This window comes from Dasypus novemcinctus, chromosome 31, assembly GCF_030445035.2.
Source record: "Dasypus novemcinctus isolate mDasNov1 chromosome 31, mDasNov1.1.hap2, whole genome shotgun sequence".
NCBI lineage: Eukaryota > Metazoa > Chordata > Mammalia > Cingulata > Dasypodidae > Dasypus > Dasypus novemcinctus.
Genome location: NC_080703.1, coordinates 24,523,141 through 24,536,072, shown reverse-complemented (window position 1 = coordinate 24,536,072; position 12,932 = coordinate 24,523,141). Strand labels below are relative to the sequence as shown.

Genomic DNA, 12,932 nt, shown 5'->3' with positions numbered 1-12,932 from the left:
ATCTTGAAGAGATCTTATTTACAATAGATCCACACCCACAGGAATGGATTAATTTTAAGAACACATTTTTTGGGGGTACATACCTCCAAGCTACCACACCAACTTAGCTTCAATAATACACACAGACTACATTCCTATACCCTTCTTTCTCCCCACCCTTATGTTCTTGTCACAAATTACATATTTATACAGTATGAGTCTAAACCCATTTTATACCTTTGCCTTTTTAAAAAAAAAAGATTTATTTATTTATTTCCCCCTGTTCCCCTCCTCCCCGCCCTACTGTTTTTGCTCTCTGTGTTGTCTTGTCTTTTCATTTTCTCTCCTCTAGGATTCACCAGGATTCTATCCTGGAGACCTCTGATGGGGAGAGAGGTTCCCTGTCAGCTGCGCCACTGCAGTTCCTGGTTTCTGCTGCGCTTCACCTTGACTCTCCCCTTGTCTCTCTTTTGATGCATCATCATCTTGTGCATGACTCACTTGTGTGGGGCACTGCCTTACCTCGCGGGCACTCGTGCAGGCACTTGTGCGGGCACTGGCTCACCACACGGGTACTTGTGTGGGCACTGGCTTGTTGCACCAGGAGGACCCAGGGATTGAATCCAGGTCCTCCCATATGGTAGGCAGAAGCTCTATCGGTTGAGCCGTCTCCACTTCCCTAACCCTTTGCCTTTTAGATCCCATAGGAATTGAAAAGTGGAGTTACAAACCAAACATATATTTTTGACATTTATATTTGCCCATGTCATTACCTTTACCAGAGATTTTTTATTTCTTTATCTAGCTTTGATCTGTAGTCTAGTGTCCTTTCCTTTTAGTCTGCAGAACTCACTTGACCATTTCTTACAGGGCCAGTGTAGTGGTGACAAATTCCCTCAGCTTTTGTTTATCTGGGAATGTCTTAATTTCTTCCTTATCTTTGATAGACAGTTTTGCCAGATATAGAATTCCTGGCAGACAGTTTGTTTACTTTCAAAACATTAAATATAAGGACAACCACCACACCATGGAGCCTAGAGTGATTACAACTGAAAATGGGAGGATTGCATCCAGCATCCAGGTGGAATCTGAGCCTCCTCTTGACATAAAGGTGCAATGGACACAACCAATCCAGCGTCCACATAGAAGAGGTGGCATTGGATTGGGAAAAGTGGACATAATGGACAAAGGGTATGGGGAAAGGCAGGAAGAGATGAGAGGTGGAGGCGTCTTCGGGACATGGAGCTGCCCTGGATGGTGCTTCAGAGGTAATCACCGGACATTGTAAATCCTCACAGGGCCTACATGATGGAATAGAGGAGAGTATGGGCCATGATGTGAACCAATGTATATGAGGTGCAGAGGTGCCCAAAGATGTACTTACCAAATCCAATGGATGTGTCATGATGATGGGAACGAGTGTTGTTGGGGGGGGGGGGAGAGGGGGGGTGGGGGGGTGGGGTTGAATGGGACCTCACATATATATTTTTAATGTAATATTATTACAAAGTCAATAAAAAATAAAAAAATTAAAAAAAAAAAACATTAAATATGTCATCTCACTGCCTTCTTGTCCTTATGGTTTCCAGTGAGAAATTGGCACTTAATCTTATTGAGACTTACTTGTATGTGATGTGTTGCTTTTCTCTTGAGGCTTTCAGAATTCTCTGTCTTTGGCATTGGGCAGTTTGATTATTGTCTCAGTGTGGGTTTATTTGGGTTTATCTTGTTTGGAGTTAATCGAACATATTGGACATGGTGTATTCATATCTTTCATTGAATTTGTGAATTTTTTCAGCTATTATCTCTTTGAATTTCTGTCTCTTTCTCTTTTTATTTTTGGTGTGGATTCCGTAATTTGTATAATTGATAAGTTTGATGGTGTACAACAGGTTCTTCAGGTCTATTTTCACTGTCTCTATAGTTTTTCCTTTTCCAGAATCATATAGTTGGAATCATACAATATGTAGCCTTTTCAGACTAATTTCTTTCACTTAGCAATATACATTTGAAAAAAAATTTCTCTTTATTGAGATTTTCATATTTTTCATTCATTGTTCTCCTGTTACCCTTAAGTTCTTTCTCTGCATTTTCCTTGATCTCCTTGAGCATACTGAATATCTTTTTTTTTTTTTTTTTTTGAGATACCGGGGGCTGTTTTTGAGGAACGTGACCTTGTATGTGGGAAGCCAGCCCTCAACCAGTGAGCCACATTGGCTCCCCTGAGTTGGTTTTTCCATTTGTTTTGCTTGTTTGTTTTTTAGGAGGCACTAGGAACTGAACTTGGGACTTCCTATGTGGGAAGCAGGTGCTCAACCACTTGAGCCACATCCACTCCTGCAATATACATTTAACATTCCTGCATGTCTTTTCATGGGTTGATTTTTTATTTCTTTTTATCACTGAACAATATTCCACTGTATGGATGTATCACAGTTTGTTTATCCATTCACTTATTGAAGGGCATCTTAATTCCTTCCCCTTTTTGGCAATTGGGAATACAGCTGCTATAAACATTCGTATGCAGGTTTTTGAGTGGACATAAGTTTTCAACTCCTTTGGGTAAATACCTGGGAGTACAATTGCTGGATCATATGGTAGCCTATGTTTAGCTTTGTCAGAATTGTCAAACTGTCTTCCAAAGTGGCTGTACCATTGCTGTGCAGGTCTGGGATGGCTTTTTTTCTTTTTTTACAAGGAGGTCCCAGGGATTGAACCTGGGTCCTCCATATGGTAAATGGGGCTCAATTGCTTGCACCATAGCCGAAAATGTTTTGCAAATATTTTCTTCCAATCTGTGGCCTGTCTTTTTTTTCTCTTAATAATGCCTGTCAGAGAGCAGTTTTTAGTTTTAATGAAATCCAACTTAATTTTTTTCTCCTTGGGTCATGCTTTTGGAGTTGTATCTAAGAAGTCTCTGCCAAACCCAAGGTCACCTAGATTTTATCCTATGTTATCTTCTATAAGTTTTAGAGTTATGCATTTTACATTTAGGTCTATGATCCATTTAAGTTGATTTTTGTGAAAGGTATAAGGTGTCTAGATTCATTTTTTTCCCCTCATGGATATCCAGTTGTTCCAGCACCATTTCTTGAGAAGACTCTCCTTTCTCCACTGAATTTTCTTTGCTCCTTTGTCAAAGATCAGTTGATTATATTCCTGTGGATTTATTTCTGGACTCTGTATCTGTTCCATTGATCTATTTGTCTTTCACCAATACTATTCTGTTTGATCACTATAGCTTTACACAGTCTTGAAGATGGATGGTGTTAGTTCTTCAACTTTCTTTTTCAATATTGTGTTGACTATTCTGGGTTTTTTTTTGCCTTTAAAATTTAAAATTACAAATTTTAGAATCAGTTTATTGAGATCTACAAAATAACTTGCTGGGAGTTTGATTGGGACTGTGTTGAATCTATATATCAAATAGGGAAGAATTGACATCTTAATAATACTGAATTTTCTTATCCATGAACATGGAATTTCTCTCCATCATAGATCTTCCTTGATTTATTTCATCACAGCTTTTTAATTTTCTTCATATGGGGCTTGTGCATACATATTTTGTTAGATTTGTATGTATTTCATCTTTTTTTCCAATGTAAATGGTGCTGTGTTTTAAATTTCAAATTCCAATTGCTCATTGTTGGCATAGGAAAGCAAATGACTTTGTTTTGAAAGCCAACAAATAGTTATTTATTAATTTTACATATTTAAGAAGAGTTGTCATCAATGAAAACTAGGAGCTGGATTAGAAAATAGCAAAAGATGATAGACACTGTAGTTTCTGTTTGATGTAGTCTAATAACTTTTCATTTTCTCTATTCCTAGTTGTTTGACCATTTGGGGGTATATAGTTATACATAGAAGACACTCCTGCCTCCACAAGCAGCTGGGATCCATCATCAAACTGAACCTATACAGCTGCACTTATTAACTGTGTAGCCCAACCACACTTTCACAAAAACAGCTTTCAACAGCTGTGCTGATTTACGAAGACAATCTTTTAGACTACTAGAAGAGATGGTTCCTCCAGAAGCTGTAGTTGTAAGGCCAAGTTCTTCATTTGTAACCATAGAAGGACTTAGTATTGGTGCCTTTTTCAGAGATGCAGCACTATTTGTGATCATTCTGTTCAAAGATGGTGTATCTCTCATTGGGTAATTTGGAACCACAGAAGGAGGAGGTGATAAGGGCTTAGATGAACCAGTACTACCAAGTTTTCTTCTTACAATTATTGGGGAAAAGGGAACACTTGCACTTTTTCTCTTCTGAAATTTTGGATTATAGTGCTCAACAAATATTGTGACTGTCATTAGCATGGTTCTTATACATTTTTATTTCCTCTGTCAAGCTATTAACTTCACTTTCACCTTTCAAGGTGTAAGATCTCCCAGTCTTTTTTTCTTAAGATATATTTATTTATTTATTTATCTTCCTCCCCCCCCTCCCCAGTTGTCTGCTCTCTGTGTCCATTCACTGTGTGTTCTTCTGTGACTGCTTCTACCCTTATCAGTGGCACCAGGAATCTGTGTTTCCTTTTGTTGCATCATCTTGTTGTGTCAGCTCTTCATGTGTACGGCACCATTCTTGGGCAGGCTGCACTTTCTTTCACGTTGGGCGGTTCTCTTTACGGGGTACACTTGTGTGTGGGGCTCCCCTACGTGGGGGACATTATTGCGTGGCATGGCTCTCCTTGCACGCATCAGCACTGCACATGGGCCAGCTCCACACGGGTCAAGGAGACCTGGGGTTTGAACCACAGACCTCCCATGTGGTAGGTGGACGCCCTATCCACTGGGCCAAGTCCGCTTCCCTCCCAGTCTTTTTAATCACCTGAATTAAATCTTGTGTATTTTTGCTCCATCATAAAACTGAATCTCAAATTCAGCACCAGAAAAAATTTCCATCAAAATGCATTTAGTATATAAGTGATTTAGGTAGAACTAGATATTACAAGCTGTAGCAGTTTGATATGATTATGAATTCTAAAAATAGATATTGGATTATGTTTGTAATCTTCTCTGTACCTGGGCCTGATTGAGTTATGATCAGGGCTTTAATTGGGCCACATCATTAGGACATTGAGTCCCCGCCCCTTGGTGGGTGGGGACTCACAGATAAAAGGCAAAGCAAAGGACAGAGTTGGGGGTTTCTGATGTTGGAGTTTGATGGTGAAGTGTTAAGCTGGAGCCCAGGGAAAGAGAAAGAGCTGTTCGCTGATATTCTACAGCTGACTTGTGGAGAGAGGCAAAGTCTAGAAAGCCTCATAGTCTACAGCTGACCTTGTAGAGGAAACAGAGGAGCTGAGCCCAGAGGAACCCAGGAAGCCTGAACCCTGGCAGATGTCAGCAACCATTTTGCTCCAACATGTGGAAATAGACTTTGCTGAGGGAAGCAACATATGCCTTATGGCCTGGTAACTGTAAGTTCCTACCCCCAAAAAATACCCTTTATAACACCCAGCAGATTTCTGGTATTTTGCATCAGCACTCCTTTGGCTGACTAACACACAAGCCATACAAATCTGGAAACATACCGATATTTTCTCCAGTACTTTTCTGGTAAATTGTCAAAGCTGCAGCTACCTATTTTTGTCAGTAGGTAAGCATGGTCTATGAGCAAGAGGAAAACCTCTCCCATTATTTGGATAATAAATAGTGATCATATTTCCATCACTAGGTATTTGGAGAATTTCTTTCACATATATATGAGATGTATCTTTTATAACTACACAAACACCTCCTTTGAATCACGCATACTACCACAATCTTTTTTTTTTTAAATGGCTGTTAATATTTTTATTAGCAAATGGAATACAGCATTTCTCTCTCTTTTTTTTTTTTAAGATTTATTTATATATTTATTTATCTCCCCTCCCCCCCCACCCCGGTTGTCTGTTCTCTGTGTCTATTTGCTGCGTCTTCTTTGTCCGCTTCTGTTGCCGTGAGCGGCATGGGAATCTGTGTTTCTTTTTGTTGTGTCATTTTGTTGTGTCAGTTCTCCGTGTGTACGGCACCATTCCTGGGCAGGCTGCACTTTCTTTGGCGCTGGGCGGCTCTTCTTACGGGGCACACTTCTTGCGCGTGGGGCTCCCCTACGCGGGGGACACCCCTGCGTGGCAGGGCACTCCTTGCGCACTTCAGCACTGCGCATGGGCCAGCTCCACACGGGTCAAGGAGGCCCGGGGTTTGAACCGCGGACCTCCCATGTGGTAGACGGACGCCCTAACCACTGGGCCAAGTCCGCCGCCACCACAATCTTTTTGGTTTCCTGTCTGATTGGTTTTAACCTGTGAGCAGTCAAGGGAGAGGTAATGCTTCATAATATATGTTTTTGGTAACCCAAGTGATGGCACCATACCCCTGATCTTACTTTGTTCAGATAGAGGATCTAAGCAAAAAAAAAAAAAAAAAAGAATTGACTCTTGCCAAATTATCTCAGGTTTACTGTGAAGTGAAGTTATATATTTCATGGTATTCAGTTGTTTTACAAAGTGTATGATATCAGAAGCACCTGAGCTCTTTTTGGCTCTTTCATCAGTTCAAGCATTTCTTGATATATACTTCTGCGATCTGCGAATCTGGATGGCCTTGAAATCCCTGTTTGGGCTAATGCTATTGTGCTCAGTAAGTTCTCTTAAATAAGCATTTGTTTGCAGATTCCTAAAGCACTGTTGTACCATTTCCATAAGAGATGTTTGGTCTGAAAACGGAAACGGAGTTTCCCCTGGACAAAGATGATTGGAAAGTGCTTGATTGTTTTTGGGTCTTTCAAAAGATCCAGAATTATTGGATGTCTTTGCTTTAAAGTAGTGGAAAATATTGACATTACTATTTGTAGGTGAGTATCTCTCTTCATTTTCATCGATTCCTGATCTTTCGGATTTTGAAAGCATTTCTGCTGAATGACATCTTCCACTGTATATGTTTTTCCTTGGGACTGACTATTAGAAGTGTCAGCTCAATCAGAGGAGTGGGCTCTGTGAAAGTATTGCAAATGTGGTCTTCTGCATCTTAGATTATTCTTCCTTTTCCACTATTACTGGTTTCTTGTTCTTGATTTCCCACTGAGTAGAAAAACCTCTTAAATTTTTGTTCCTTGGAAATGCAGTCATTTTATTTGGGAATGGCTGACCAATCAAAAGTTTTCTCCTGTCCAATAAACTACCACTTATACTGGTACTGGAAGAAACAGTAATTGCAGTAGAAATTGTGACATGTCCATTATTAGAGTCTCCAAACAGTTCCTAATCTTTACTTTTTGTTGAGGAATTTCAGGACATAAAAAGATGGTCTTATACTGAAGACAGATTTAAATGATCCCCTAGATTTTGAAGAAATAATTGGCGAATACAATATTTGACTTCTCTTGACAAAAAGTTGGCATTTCATAATCTGCCAATACTACTTAGTTAATGTGTTCTTGACTGTGTCAGTGTCAAAATGTGGTCTCCCAATAAGTAATGTATAAAACATACAGTCCAGGAACCAAACATCAGATTCAAGTCCATATGCTTTGAGTTGCAATTTCTGGTGAAATGTAATTAGGAGTCCCACATACTGTACAGTGCTTTTCATGCAGCATTTTCAATTCAGTTGCCAGCCCCAAATTGGCAATCTTGATGGTCATGTTATGTGTAAGAGGTTAGAAGGTTGAGGTCTGGGTGAGAATGAAGACAGAGCATTCCTGTGATGATCTGGTGCATGAAGTGCCCTGCTTTGTTTTCTGAGAAGGGTTTCATTCTGTATTTTAGATATCTGTTCATTTCTCCATTGTGGCACATTTCTAATACCGGGTACACATAATAACTATCTTCAGGATAGTTATAAAGATCCAAGGTAGAAGGATGTTTCAATTGGCATGTATTTTCACCTCATTTTGGACTCTGTACCATCCCAGCTTTGTACATGACTTTGCTATCGTTTTGATTGCAACTTCCAAACCAGCGTGAAAGGACTCAGCTCTGAACACATCCTTACTGAGGAGCTCTCCAGCTTTAAAGCCTGCATCTTCTCCCCGATGCAGGTCGCTGTTTTTCCAGCCCCCGACTCTCCTCCCTGGATTAGCCTCCTTTACGCAGTCCCTTCTGGGCAGTGCTCCTAGCAGCCAGCAGGTCTCGGCCTTCTACACTGTGTCCTGGGTACTGGCGATGACGGCACGGCCACTGCAAGCTCCCCCGGGCACCTTCCCAAGCCTGGGCTGCGCCTCCGCGCTCGGGTTTTGAAAAACTCCCGCCCGTTGCCCGCAATTGACTTTTGCCCATTAACCTTGTATCAAGGCTTCAGGATAATCACTTGCTAGTTCTCCGTAGACAATTGTACTGTCTCCTAACAGGGACGGTTTTATTCCTTCCCTTCCAATCAAACATTTCACTTCCTTTCCTTGACTTACTGCATTAGTTAGGACTCCCATTGCACTGTTGAATAGGAGAAGTGCAAGGGAACAACCTTTTCTTGTTCCAGATCTTAGGGGAAAAGCATTTGGTTTCTTACCATTAAATATGATATTGGCTGTAGATTTTTTTTAAACTTTATTTTGTGCATTTAATAATTGAAAATATAAAGAATTAAAAACTAAAAAGAAAACACAGTTGAGTAAAAACATTTGTCACCTAAACTCACTGGATTCCTATAAAAATTTTTTTGAATCATGCAATATCTTACACAATATATTTGGTTCATAGTAATACAATCATACAGTATTGGTCCTTTTGTGTCTGGCTTGCTTTGCTCAATGGTTCAGCCATGTTGTCATATCCTCAAGGTTCAGCCATGTTGTCATATGCTTTATGACTTCATTTTTTCTTTTTTTAAACATTTCCCCTCCCCCTTTGCAGCTTGCTTGCTGTCTGCTCTCTGTGTCCATTCGCTGCGGGCTCTTCGGTGTTCTTGCTTGTCTCCCTTCTTTTTTTGTTGTGTCACCTTGCTGACTCAGTTCTCCACATTGTCTGTGGGCTGGGCAGCTCTCTGCAGCGTGTGGGCGAGACTGCCTTCACAAGGAGGCCCCGGGACACGAACCGAGGGCCTCCCATATGGTAGAGGGGAGCTCACCTGATTGAGCCACAGCCACTTCCTGACTTCATTTCTTCTTACCACTATATAATATTCCATCGTGTGAATATACCAGTTGGTTTATCCATTCATCTGGTTGAAGGACAACTGGGTTGTTTCCAACTTTTGGCAATTGTGAATAATGCTGCTGTGAATATTGGTGTGCAGATGTCTGTTCATGTCACTACTCTCAGTTCTTCTGGGTACATACCCAGTTGTGGTATTGCAGGGTCATGTGGCAAGTCTATAATCAACTTATTTAGGAACTGCCAAACAGTCCCCCACAGTGGCTATACCATTTTATATTGCCATCAACAGTGAATAAGTGTTCCTATCTCTCTACATCCTCTCCAACATTTGTTGTTCTCTGTCTTTTCAATAGTGGTCATTTTGATAGTTGTGAAATGATATCTCATTGTAGTTTTGATTTGCATTTCCCTAATTGTTAGTGATGTTGAGCATTTCTTCATGTGTTTTTTTGCCATTTGTATTTCTTTTTTGGACGAATGTCTATTCAAGTCTTTTGCCCATTTTTCAACTGGGTCTTTTGCCTTTTTATTGTTGAGCTGTAGCATCTCTTTATATATCCTGGATATGAAACCCTTACCAGATATGTGATTTCCAAATATTTTCTTCCATTTAGTTGGCTGCCTTTTCACCCTTTTGACAAAGTCCTGGGAGGTGCAAAAAGTGTTTAATTTTGAGGAGGTCCCATTTATCTATTTTTTTTAAAGATTTATTTTATTTTATTTATTTTTCTCCCTTGTCTTTTCTCTGTGTCCATTCACTGTGTGTTCTTCTGTGTCTGCCTGTATTCTCATTAGGCAGCTCTGGGAACTGATCCTGGGACCTTCTGGAATGTGAGAGAGGAGATCACTCTCTTGCTCCACTTCAGCCCCCTACTCTGCTGCATCTCTTATTGTCTCTCCTCTTTGTCTCTCTTTGTTGCATCATCTTGCTGTGTCAGCTCTCTGCATGGGCCAGCACTCCTGGGTGGGGCAGCACTCTGCATGGGGCAGCATGTTATCTTTGCGATAACTTATTCTTCTAATCCATGAACATGGTATGTCTTTCCATTTGTTCAGGACTTTTAAAATTTCTTTTAGCATTTTTTTTTTTTTGTAGTTCCCTGCTAATAAGTCCTGTACTTCTTTGGTTAAATTAATTCTTAGATATTTGAGTCTTTTTGTTGCTATTGAAAATGGAATTTTTCCCTGATTTCCTCCTCACATTGTTCAGTACTAGTGTACAAAAACATTACTGAGTTTTGCATGTTGATCTTGTATCCTGCCACCTTGCTGAACTCATTTATTAGCTCAAGTAGCTTTGTTGTGGATACTTCAGGATTTTCTAAGTACAGGATCATGTCATCCGCAAACAGAATTTTACTTCCTCTTTTCTTATTTGGATGCCTTTAATTTTTTTCTTGTCTAATTGCTCTAGCTAGAATTTCTATTACAATGTTTTTTTTTTTTAAGATTTATTTTTATTTATTTAATTCCCTTCCCCTTCCCCGGTTGTCTGTTTTCTGTGTCTTTTTGCTGCGTCTTGTTTCTTCGTTCGCTTCTGTTGTCGTCAGCGGCACGGGAAGTGTGGGTGGTGCCATTCCTCGGCAGGCTGCTCCCTCCTTCACGCTGGGCGGCTCTCCTTATGGGTGCACTCCTTGCGCGTGGGGCTCCCCTATGCGGGGAACACCCTGTGTGGCACGGCACTCCTTGCGCGCATCAGCACTGCGCATGGGCCAGCTCCACGCGGGTCAAGGAGGCCCGGGGCTTGAACCGTGGGCCTCCCATGTGGTAGACAGATGCCCTAACCACTGGGCCAAAGTCCGTTTCCCTACAATGTTGAATAACAGAGGTGACAGGGGCATCCATGTCTTGTTCCCAATCTTAGTGGAAAAGCTTTCAACCTTTCCCCATTGAGTATGATGTTGGCTGTGGGTTTTTCATATATGCCTTTTGTCATATGAGGAATATTCCTTCTATTCCTATCTTTTGAAGTGATTTTATAAGAAAATGATGCTGGATTTTGTCAAGTGCCTTTTCTGCATCAATCGAGATTATCGTGTGTTTTTTTCCCTTCAATTTGTTAATGTGGTGTTTTACGTTGATTGATTTTCTTTTGTTGAACCAGCCTTGCATACCAGGAATAAATCCCACTTGGCCATGATGTATAAGTTTTTTGAGATGCTGTTGGATTCAATGTGCAAATATTTCATTGAGAAATTTTGCATCTATGTTCATTAAAGAGATTGGTCTGTAATTTTCTTTTCTTGTAGTATCTTTATCTGGCTTTGGTATTAGGATGATGTTGCCTTTATAAAATGTGTTGGGTAATTTTCCCTCCTCTTCAGTTTTTTGGAAGAGTTTAAACAGGATTGGTCTTATTTCTTTTTGAAATGCTTGGTAGAATTCACCTGTAAAGCCATCTGGTCCTGGACTTTTCTTTGCTGGAAGATTTTTGATGATTGATTCAATCTCCCTAAAGCTGATCAGTTTGTTAAGTTCTTGTATTTCTTGTATCATCAGGGTAGGCTGTTTGTGCATTTCTAGGAATTTGTCCAGTTCATCTAGGTTGTCTAGTTTGTTGGCATACAGTTTCTCATTACATCCTCTTATGATTCTTTTTATTTCTGTGGATTCAGTTGTAACTTTCCCCCTTTCATTTCTAATTGTATTTATTTGCATCTTCTCTCTTTTTTTCTTTGTTAGTCTAGCTAGGGATTTGTTAGTTTTATTGATCTTCTCAAAGAAGTAGCTTTTGGTTTTGTTGATTTTCTCTATTGTTTTTTTTGTTCTTAATTTCATTTAATTCTGCTCTCATCTTTATTATTTCTTTCTTTCAGTTGCTTTGGGATTGATTTGATGTGTTTTTTTCTAGTTTCTCTAGTTGTTCAGTTAAATCTTCAAGGTTAGCTCTTCTTTTTTAATATAGGCATTTAGGGCTATAAGTTTCCCTCTCAAGACTGCCTTCGCTGTATCCCATAAGTTTTGATAAGTTGTGTTCTCGCTTTCATTTGTCTTAATATATTTACTGATTTTACTTGCAATTTCTTCTTGGATTACTCATTATTTAGGAGTGTGTTGTTCAGCCTCCACACATTTGTGAGTTTACTTTTTTCCTGTCTGTTATTGATTACCAGTTTCATTCCATTATGATGTGAGAAGGCGCTTTGTATAATTTCAATTTTTTTTTGTATTTATTGAGAGTTGCCTTGTGCCCTCTCATGTGGTCTATCCTGGAGAAAGATCCATGGGCACCTGAGGAGAATGTATAACCTACTGAGTTTGGATGCACTGTTCTATATATGTCTGTTATGTCTAACTTGTTTATCATATTGTCCAAGTTCTCTGTTTTCTTGTTGATCTTCTGTCTAGTTGTTCTACCTAATGATGTGAGTGGGGTTTTGAAGTCTCCAATGATTGTTGTAGAGATGTCTATTTCACCCTTCAGTTTTCCCAGAGTTTATCTCATGTATTTCAGGGCACTTTGGCTAGGTGCATAGATATTTATGACTGTTATATCTTCTTGGTGGATTGCCCTATTTATTAATATATAACGACCTTCTGTATCTCACTTTTTTGCATTTAAATTCTGTTTTGCCTGATATTAGTATAGTTACCCTGCTCTTTTCTGGTTACTATTTGCATGGAGTATCTTTTTCCAACCTTTCACTTCCATTCGCTTTGTATCGCTGGGTCTAAGGTGAATTTCTTGTAAGCAGCATATGGATAGCTCATGTTTTTTTATCCATTTTGTCAGCCTGTATCTTTTGATTTTGGAGTTTAATACATTCACATTCAATGATCTTGCTGTAAGTGCACCACTTACTTCCACCAGCTTATTCTTTGGTTTTCATATGTCTTATCATATTTTGTCTGTCTTGTGCTTTTTTGGTTA

General features: G+C 39.7%; 1 pseudogene; it reads right to left on the bottom strand.

The window, feature by feature from the left end:
• Window positions 1-3,708: 3,708 nt before the first annotated feature.
• On the bottom strand, window positions 3,709-9,267 carry LOC101434260 (serine/threonine-protein kinase PLK4-like; annotated as a pseudogene).
• Window positions 9,268-12,932: the final 3,665 nt, after the last annotated feature.